The sequence below is a fragment of the Pteropus alecto genome, unplaced genomic scaffold (assembly GCF_000325575.1).
Source record: "Pteropus alecto unplaced genomic scaffold, ASM32557v1 scaffold33, whole genome shotgun sequence".
Classification (NCBI taxonomy): Eukaryota; Metazoa; Chordata; class Mammalia; order Chiroptera; family Pteropodidae; genus Pteropus; species Pteropus alecto.
The window spans coordinates 8,121,812-8,133,100 of NW_006435762.1; positions in this window are offsets into that span (position 1 = coordinate 8,121,812).

Genomic DNA, 11,289 nt, shown 5'->3' on the forward strand with positions numbered 1-11,289 from the left:
GCTCTTTATTTATTTCTCTGAATAAATACTCTTCTGGTTAAATAAGGCACAGTAGATTCTGATATATATATTCTGACTACTAATATATTGTAAAAATCTATGAAATATTCTAGAGTTAAACAGAAAACAATCATTGAATAAAATAATCTACTAGCACTCTGAAAATTAACAATGGATTAAGAATTTAGCCTTGTTTTTAACAAATGGTTTACATAGTTACGCAAAAAATATCTATAAATTGGACAAAAGAGACTTTGCCTCAGATGCCAAGAAAATACAAGCAATCTTAAAATTACAAATTATATTCCTAAATTAATTTGCAATGAAGTGGCTGTGACCTTGATTATTTTTGTATAGATCACTGTTCTAAGTGGTGACTGAGTTCTTAAGTCATCTCAAAAACATTACATAAGCTTTACTAAAGCAGAAATACCACAAAATTGCCATAAAATAATAAATAACTATCACATTATGAAACTAGGGATTATATAAAACAAAAACAAATTAAGAAAAGTTTAATTTTGTGTGAATACTGGTTCTTGAGAGGACAAATGACTTTCATTAGATGAAGAAAATAGAATTGCTATTAAGCTCAACAGAATATTAAAAGTCATAATACTGATTTATTTTATGTCTAATTTTTCTTCAGAAAATCGTGGTATCTTTTTTCTAAGAAGTACATATACAACTAATATTATGCACAAATTTTTACCTATAATTAGTGGTATTTCGAGGATTCGTAAGTATAATAGAGAAGGGAGGACCAAAGAGATAAGAAAGGAAAGTTTTTATTAAGCATCTGTTAATTTAAAATATAATAAAGATAGTTGTATAAATGTTTAGCAAAGGGCTAACTCAGCAAGCTTGGAGTGCTCAAACCCCACACATTCCAAAAACAAGACTGGCCCTTAATTGGTTCCAGGGAAATAACTTCTAAGCCTTTGGAATATCCTGCCTGATCAGCTTGTCTTTGTACACCTAAGAACGTGGACCACACCAGGTAATTTATGCCAACAATGAGATTTATGGTGAATGCCTGTTTTTGTTCTCCTAGGCCTCTAGGTCATGTTGTAACAGTTTAACCTCCAGAGGTAGGGATAGATAATAGGCGCTCCATGCCTACATGACTGACACCCAGTAAAGAGGCTAAACACCTCAGGTGAGCCTACCTGATAGGCAATACTTCATACATATGATCACACATTGTTGCTGGGAGAATTAAGAGCTGTTCAGGTGACTCTTTTGGGAGAGAACAACTGGATACTTGAGCCTGGCTTCTCCTAGTCTCTTCCTTATGCACCTTTTCCATTTGCTGTTTTCATCTTTATTCTTCCCTGTAATAAATTATAACCATGAGTAAACAACTTTTCTATGTTCTGTGAGCCCTAGTGAATCATCAGCATAGTAAATTTGATTGCATGAAGTGGAGCTAATAAAAGGATATTGCATGGGGTGGAGTTAATAGAAGACAGATCATGGAAGAGAATAGATCATGGAGGAGAACAGGAGAATCCATAGATAGAGAAAGAAAATTATTTAGATATTCACCTGGCTTCAAAGTATAACCCACAAATTATGTATTTATTACAAAGGAGTAATGTACGTCTACAATATCTAGCTCTGGTGGTCACTCCTTTAACCAAGTGATGAAGCTCAGCATCACCAAAAGGGAGGCAGCCTGATGTGATGCAGTGAGAGGTTGATATGCAGAATTTAGATGCATGTACACACACAAACCATATTCACACACGCACACATATGCATATATATACACTTGTCATTTATATGTATACAACTTTAGCAATTCAATTATTTATAACACAAAAATTGAATTTAGTGTAGAAAAAGTGTAAGAATTTTGGAAGGGTGATTGCATCTCTAGTATTCTCCCATATAAATATAATTGAGTACCTGGAATGGAATGATATTATATATAAAATTATAAATTTCTTCACCATTATATAGACCCATAGAATTATAAAGTCTTGGAGCTAAATGAAAGTTTGGACATTAGTATCACTGGGAAATTAACATCCAAAGATCTCTCTATTTGGGTAGAATATTATGCTAGTAACTACTGTGAGAGTGGGGATGAGATTAAAAAACAAACAAACAAACAAAACAAAACAAAACCCACAACCTAACCCATACTCTTGAGAAACTTAGATTCTTGTTGGAAAGATCTGACACACTACTTTGGTAAATGCTATGATTTTCATTCTGTAAACATCTTTGAAACTTTCTTGTTATAAGATTGTCAGAATCCAGAAAAAATCTGAACAAGAGGGTCTATGAAATCTCCCTTAAAAGACTCAGTTATTGACTTTTCAATCTTGTGCTCAAGTGTCCAGTAAAATTCTGCAGAGGAACATCATGAGACGTTGAAATGGAATTATCTTTGGTGCTTCCACACTGGAAATGTGACAACTGGGGGAGAGGAAAGAGCTCTGGACTAAGAGTCTTCAGACCTCAGCCAGGTCCCAGCTCTGCAATGTGCTAGGTGTGTCACATGGAAAAAATTATCTAGCATCTTTGAGCCTGTTTTCATTATACGGTGATGCCCACAATGATAACATTGAGGGATATTGTAAAAATAGAATAACTGAAGTATGAAGAAGTCTTTGTTATCAATTCAGCCTCTGTAAATATTAGGCAAGGAAAGTTGAAGGATGTTTTGACAATTGATTCTTGGTCTCTCACTACCCACGCCTCTGCCTTTCCCTTTTCTTCACAGTTTCTACCTCCTTTCACTCAGAGAAAAAAGTTCTAAGGGCTTATGTTAATATTTAAGAAAGCAAAACTTTGGAGGGAGAAAAAAGAAATGGCGTAGATGACAGAGGCTTTGTTTATCCCTTTCTCAACCAAATCAAATTTGTTACAGAAACACAGAGCAAACAGCAAGGAAAGTCATCTAGGATCTAGATTAACAAGCCCTACAACTAGGGAGAGAAATAAGAAATTGCCCTGCAATGAGGGAAGGTAAGATGGGCAAGGATGCGAGGCTATCCAGTCCCCAGGGGCAAAATGGGACAAACTCCATGGCAGCGGCGCCCCACAGCTGCAGACACCTCTTCAAAGGGCTGTGTCTGCGAGACGACTTTCGCAGTGACAGACCCACTCACTCTGAGCACTAGCATCAGGTCTGCTGTGCAGGGGGGACCAGGGACTTACAGGGGACACTGAGTTGTCAGAGTGAGGACAGGAGGTGAGGCTCACTTTATACAAAAGTACCAGTGGTATCTAGTATTCCTGTTGAGCCCTGCCCCCTCCCAGTGTGCGGACTCAGCACTGCCATTGCCAAGATGTCATCAAACTGGATAACAGAAGTCACTCTGCCCGGAGGATTCCCTGAAACCCTGCCTCCCCCAGCTTGCAACCCCACCCAAGCCACATCCAGGTGTGTCCTCGGAAAGTCAGGTGCTCCTTGCTGAGCAGCACCAAGACTCACACTAGTGGCAGCTGGCCTCAGTTTCTGGTATGGCCTTTGAGGCAACTATAAGCACAGCATCTCTGGATTGCTTGCTAAATTTTAATAGGTGGGTAGAGGCTTGGGCTAAACTTGGCCTGCAGCTGAATCTCTCTCAGGACTGCGCCACTGGACACCTACCACATAAAGCTACACTAATAAGACCAGGAGACTGGGAGCTTTGCTTAGTACATAGAAGCAGACTCTAAAAGGCAGCCAAAATAGGAAGACAAAGAAGTAGAAACCATATGAGAGAACAAAACAGAAATCTAGGAATAATGGAGTCAAGAAATCTACAGATGCAGAGTTCAAAACACTGGTTATAAAGATGCTCAATGAACTTATAGGAATTATAGATGAATTCAGTGAGAACTTTAACAAAGAGATAAAAAACATAAAAACAGAAATGAAAATTATAAAAGAGAACCAGTCAGAAATGAAGAACACATTATCTGAGATAAAGAGTATATTAAATGGAATAAACAAAGTGAATAAAGAGAGGACCAAATGACCTATATGGAGGATGGGAAAGCCAAGGACACTCAATAAGAATGGAAAGAAAAGAAGAAGCCGCGATTATAATAATTATATAAGGAGCTTATGGGACACTATTAAAGGTAAAAATATTCGTGTCATAGGGGCATCTAAAGGAAAACAAGATGATGAAAAGCTATTTGAAGAAATAATGATGGAAAACTTCCCTAATCTGGTAAAGGAAATAGACATAAAACCCCAGGAAGCTCAGGGTGCCCCTAAAACCAGGAACCCAATGCAGCCCATCACCTCATAATTAAAATGCCAAAGGTTAAATACAAAGAGAGAATCTTAAAAGCAGCAAGAGAAAAACAGTTACATACAAGGGAGCCCCCATAAGACTGGCAGCTGATTTCTCAAAAGAAACTATGCAGGATAGAAGGGCTTGGAACAAAATATTTGATGTGATGGAAACCCAGGATCTACAACTGAGAATACTTTATCCAGCAAAGCTTTCATTTTGAGTTGAACGACAGATAATGAGCTTCCCAGACAAAAATAATCTAAATAAATTTATCCTATAGAATGGCTGAATGGATAAGAAAACAAGACTCCTACCTATGCTACCTAAAAGAGACTCACTTCAGATTAAAAGACACATGGAGACTAAAAGGAAAGGGATGGAAAAAAGATATTATCTTGATGGACCTTGAGGGTATTGCACTGAATGAAATAGGTCAGATAGAGACAAATATCGCATGATTTCACATACATGTGGAATCTAAAGAACAAAATAAATGACAAGAATAAAAGCAGTAATAAACTCATAGATACAGAGAATATTTTGAGTGCTACTAGATGGGAGAAGAGTTGGGGGGACGGGAAAAGAGGCAAAGGGATTAAGAGGTACAAATGGATAATTGCAAAATAGACATGGAGATGTAGAGTGTAGCATGGGAAAGATGGTTAATAATGTTGTAATAAAAATGTAAGGGGGAAGAGGAATACTAGATTCAGTAGGGTGATCACTTTGCAAGTTATGATAATTTCTCATACTAAGCTATACAACTGAAACTGGTATATCATTGTATGCCAACTATAAATGAAAAAAAAACTCATTAAATTGTATAATGTAAATACAAGCAACTAATTGTATATTTTACTTCAATAAAGCTGTAAAAACATAAGTAGATGGTACGTAGGTAGGTAAGTAGGTAGGTAGGTAGGTAGGTAGGTAGGTAGGTAGATAGATAGATAGATAGATAGATGATAAATGATAGAAAGAAGCACTTTATCAAGCAAAGTTCTAGTCACTGCAACAGGAGAGCTAAACCTGACTCTTCCACATCAAACATGACTTAAGAAAGAACAAAGTACAAACATGTACTAAATTCAACTACTTGAACAAGAACTACTTTGTTCTGGCAGATTGCAAGGACCATCTTACTCTAGGTACTTTCAAAAAAGTCAAGAAATTATTTGTTATAAAATGTTTCTTAAATTGATTAGGTATATTTCTATAAGTTTTCTGGGGTAAAAAAAAAAAACCACACTGTCCCAAGTTAACTTACTATTTTATAAGAGTATGTGGATATTAAGGAGAAGTATAGCTATTTAGATAAATGCTTTTCAACTTCAGAATGATAAGTGGATCAAAGCCATCAAAAACTTTCAAAGCAGCTGAAAATCAAAGCCACTTGCCCAAGATTAAAAAAAAAAAATTAAGTGTACCTTCATTTTTATGGGGGAATCAGGACCGTGGTGAACTTACTATTTTATAAGGGTATGTGGATATTAAGGAGAAGTATAGCTATTTAGATAAATGCTTTTCAACTTCAGAATGATAAGTGGATCAAAGCCATCAAAAACTTTCAAAGCAGCTGAAAATCAAAGCCACTTGCCCAAGATTAAAAAAAAAAAATTAAGTGTACCTTCATTTTTATGGGGGAATCAGGACCGTGGTGATGGAAAAAGTACTGAGTGAGGAGTCAGTTCTCTGGGTTAAACCAAGACTCACTTGACTTTAGACAGATTATTTGACTTTTCAAAGCTCCAATTTTCTCCAAGTAAATTAGATACATGTAAAGTCTTTTTCAACTATAAAATTCCATGTATATCATTATTTTAAACTCCTATTCGAATCTAAATTTCATTTACAATTCTGCCTTTTCTAAAACTGGAAAATTGTGAGTTGTTCCTACAATATAATTATTTCCAATTTACTTGACTAAAATAGATTTTAACTTCAGAACAGAATGCTTTTATGCCTAACCTTTGACATGGAATGCAGTAATATTTCTCATCAGACTACCAATGAGTCAAGCACATACTGAGCTTACCAAAAAAAAAAAAGCATTTATTACTGAATATTAATTTCAACATTCAACAGAAAATACCATGAATTGAGATAATAAGTAAAAGCACTTTTTTCCACCTGCAGGATAACTTCTAAAATGACTTCTTTACTGGCTTTATTGTGCATTAATTTATTTTCTTTAAAACCAGTATTTCTCTTAAAGCACCTGTCTTAATTGCCATGGTGCATTTTCTCTGCTTCAGCCTAACAATACTACATTGATAGCTCTGCCTCATCTCTCAACCTGAATGAAAAACAAAAACAGAAGACTTGCTGTATTGATCTAAGGTTCTATTTTTTCTCCTGAGGTTCTATTTATTCTTTTCTAAAAGGGAGATTATTAATGCCTGCAGCATACTTTAAGTTAAATATATGTCAATCATGTTTTTGCCTTTTAATATTTAAGCAAACAATTCACTCAACACTGACTAAAAACATAAACGTTGTCTATTTCTTAATATTTATCTTTTCTCCTCCAGTAATTTCTGGCCATGTTCTAAACAGAAAAATGATTGTCCAATACATATTACCATTTGCTAAATTTAATTTAACAAAAAGATTTCAAATTCTTATCAAGTGGTCTAGATCCAAGCTTTGTACTAAAGTCTGGAGATGTAAAGATGAAGCTGATACTAAGATGCTGTCCTTATTTTCATATCATTTCTATTTAGTGAGGGGAGTATACCCATAAATAAAAACAACTGAAATTATATCTATGAACGTATGTATATTATGTTTTATTATGGCGAGTGCTAAAAAGGCAGGTACAAAATACTGTGGCAACACCAAGGAGGGGACAGTTACTAATTTTTGCTAAGAAGTCCCAGGGAAATTTCACAAGTAAGATGACATTTGAAGAATTCAATAAAGTTACCTAGACAGAGATTCTTCTACTGATGGTAGATAAATCAATGTGAGCAAAACCACAGAGGGCAGCAAATGTGTAGAGAATGGGGAAGATGACCATGATCAGAGTGAACAATTCATGCGTGAAGTAACAAGAGATGGTTTGGGTGATGAATGTCATGCCAAGGATCTTAAATATTATTCTATAGAGAATGTATGATGAACATCTTTAGCCAGAATTATTAAATGATCAAGCTTCTGTTTGTTTCAGAATGCTAACTCTAATGACAGTATTGTGGATAAACTATACATGGATAAGCTGGAGATAAGGAGGGAGACTAGGGAGATATCCTCTTGAGGAAAGATAGGAATAGAGAAGCCAGATTCTAGAAACATTTAAGAGATCAACCTCGCAGCCCTTGCTGATGAGATAAATATAGAGATGAAGCTGGAAGGAATTAGAAAGAAAAAAGAGATAGAACTGATTCAAATATATCTAGCTTGGGGAATAATGAAGACACCATGCTAATGGGAGAAGAAATGCGGAGGTCAACATCAGACATATAGATTATAAGGTGTCTTCGACCCATCAAAGTGAAATGTTCAGTTGTTTGTTAGAAAAAAAATCCAACTTAACTCAAGTGAAAGGTAGATTCTAGGGAGATATACCTTTTGAGCCAGCAATTACACTTCTGGGTATTTATCTAAAGAAAACCAAAACAATAATTCATAAAGATCTATGTATCCAATATTCATGGCAGCACAATTTATAATAGCCATGATATGGAAGCAACCTAAATGCCAATCTACAGATAATTGGATAAAGAAGTTATGGTGCAAATATACAATGGAATATTACTCAGCCATTAAAAAAAAAAAAAGAAATCCTACCATTTGCAATGACATGGATAGACCTAGAGATTATTATGCTGAGAGAAATAAGTCAGACAGAGAAAGACAAATACCATATAATTTCACTTATGTGCAAAATCTAAGGAACAAAAAGAACAAACTAATCAAAAACAGACACACAAATATAGTGCACAATTTGGTGACAGACAGCGGGGAGAGGGGTGTTGGGGAGCTGGGAGAATGGTGCGAAGGGTTAAAGAAGTACAAATTAGTAGTTGATAGATGGCCATGGGGATGGGGAGCATGGCATAGGAAATGCAGTTAGCATTAATATATTGGCTAGGTAGAAAACCAGAGGAAAGAAGGAGCAATTAGGGGGACTGTTTTATAAACTATATAAATGTCTAACCAATATACTGTATACTCGAAACTAATTAAAATAAATAAATAATTTTTTAAAAAATTAGTGCCTAAACAGCAGTAGAGGTCATGAGGGTAAATGTGATAACCTAGAGAGCGTTTATATGGGAAGAAAAGAATAGAAATAATGACAGGGCCCTGAAGAATATCCACATGGAAGGGACAAAGGAAGAAGAATGAGAAGTAGTTGAAGATGTTAGCATGAGATCTAAGAGTCATTTCATGAAATGAGAGAACAGAGCATATCAAAACACAAAAGGGCAATGAAGACCTATTACAGAAACCAGTGAGGAAAACACACTTGTGGTTGGTTGTTCTGTTTACCAAGAAATTTCCAGAAACACATGCCCACGGGAGAAACGCATGCTGGACCAATGCCACAGTTCGTAAAGAGCGTACTGCTTGGAAAGCAGGGTTATCAATAACAGGGGCATGATCCGATTTCGTGTTTCAAAATGATTCAGTCGAGTGGTTTAGTTGGTAAGTGCAAGAGGCTCCACAAATATAAGGAATGTGATGTTCAGAAATGACTAATCACTAAAAGTGGTTATCATAAGATGTAGGTTTGAGCCTAACTGTGCTCAGGATTCACAATTGTTCAGTGAAAAACAATAGCAAATGTTTTCATCTTCCCCTCTATTCATCTCAAGGGATAAATCTTTGTTTGGCAAAGAACAATACTTGTTTGAGATGTGGAGGTAAATCATTGGTATTAAGAAGTACAAATTTTCTGAAGGACCAGGAAATTTTGCCCTTGCTTCCTTTAGAGTAAATACAAACTCCTTAGAAAGTAAACCGAGATCAGGAAAAGGCCTTCATAATCTGGCTCTGCCTACTTTTCCGCCCTCACCCATTCCTCCTTCCCCTCTTTACCTTATGCTGCAGCCATACTAAACCCTGGAAGTCCCCATTCACATCAGTGTTTCTCATTTTTGGATCTTTGTCTCTGCTCTTTTTCATCACCTAGGAAAAAAAATATCACACAGTTTTCAAAACTGTGACCTGAAGGATGGATGAATAAATATTATTTACTTATTTAGATCATAGTTTTAAAAACACATCTTCCAGGAAGTCTTTTATGAATCCTCAATACTGAAATTAACTGATACATGATACTTCGTCCATGTATGCAATGTGCATTTGTGTTTCCAATCTGTAAGGCACACCAAGTCACCTTCCAGATGTCGTTTGACTGGTGACTGTGGGGAAGGCAGAGGAAATCTGGGATGCTGGAGGCAAATAGAGGTCCACACAGGAGAAGAGAATATGATCAGAAGCCAAGGAAATCAGGAATAAGTCCAGGAGCGAAACTGATTATTAGTCTGTTGCTCAGAGAAATTACAAGGGATTATTTTATGAACATAATGCTCATCTATTGTTTAAAATGCTTAAAAGAGTAACACAGTGAGAGATCATCGCCAAGCCTCTTCCAAAATCCAGTTAAAAGGATTCACTAGAAATTTTTCCCATTCCTTCAAAAAATTGATGTGCGAAATAGAAGTCCCATTAGTCATGTAACTAAAGTTGTTAGGAGACTTCAAGGAGGGTGAAATAATTTATAAATAGAAGAAAGGTATTTTTGTTTCCAGGAGTTTCAGTGAGGGTTACCTGAAGATAACAAAAACCAAAAAGGGAATGAAATATCATCTCTCCTCAAACAGACATAGTGGCATTTGGGGAATAGCACTGTGGTTTATTCCAACTGTTTGATATTGAACTAGACTGTGTTTCTTTTTTCTGTCACTGCTCTCTGTGATGTTATTGTTTTTGCTTTATTTGCATGCCACATCACACAACCACATGAACTGGGAACCAACACTAACATTAACAATAATATTTTCATTTTCAGCAAGTTCTTATAATTATTTGAAGAGAGGAGTCGGACTCTATAGCAATTCACAGTAACGTGACCATACAATTTATCAAGCGAGACAGGGACTGCCAGCGATATCGAAAAATCAGTCCCAGAATTTGGAGGATTTTCCTAAAGTTACAGAGAAGTTCAAACTGCCAAACTTCCCAGTGACTGAAATGTGAAGATCAACGGTTGGTCCAAATGGTATCATTTTCACCCTGCTCCAGAAATTAAGTAGCTCTGAGCTGATAAAGCCCATAATTTAACATGTAGGACAAATTGCTCAAGCACTTAACCAGTGAGGTACTAATGTGCCTTTCCTATGTGAACTCAAACTGACTCCTGACAGCAAAAATCAATTGAAGAGATTTACCCTAGGAATAGCTTCTAAAAAGCAGTGCAATCAGGAGATAAGGGAATTGATGGGGAGTGCATTATCACAGCCCTCCACAAACATGTCACCAGCTACCAAAGGCTTCCCACAGCCCTGAGCCTGGAGTTGCATTCCTCTCAAGCAAGTCTCATTGAACTCAAGGTATTTGGAGGTCAAGAAACCTTTCCCACATTGATTTAATCTTGTCACCTGAAACACTTGAGGTCAAGCAAAGTTGCCACATTGGTATCTGGGGCAGTTACAGAATTATTAAAAAAAAAAACTCTACTTTTTCATGGTTTACAGAATGCTTTGAGCTACCTGCTTGACTTATGTGATGGCTGACAAATCTACATGTGCTTTATGGCTTCTTAAAATGAACTGTCTACTTTCAACTCAAGGAAATTCTAGAAATCTAGTATTTTAATCTTGTGCATTTTCCCTTAAAAGCAAATAACCATTTGTTGCTTATAATGACAAAAAGATTGTTATGGTCTCATTGGCCCACTGATACATGTTATGTCTTGATACCCCCATCTTTGCCCCTACAACAGAGAATGCAGTGTGGTATGGTAGAAAAGGTAAACATTTGTCAAAGTCAATCAGCACTCCATAGCTTACTAGCCATAAATGATGGGGCAAGTATT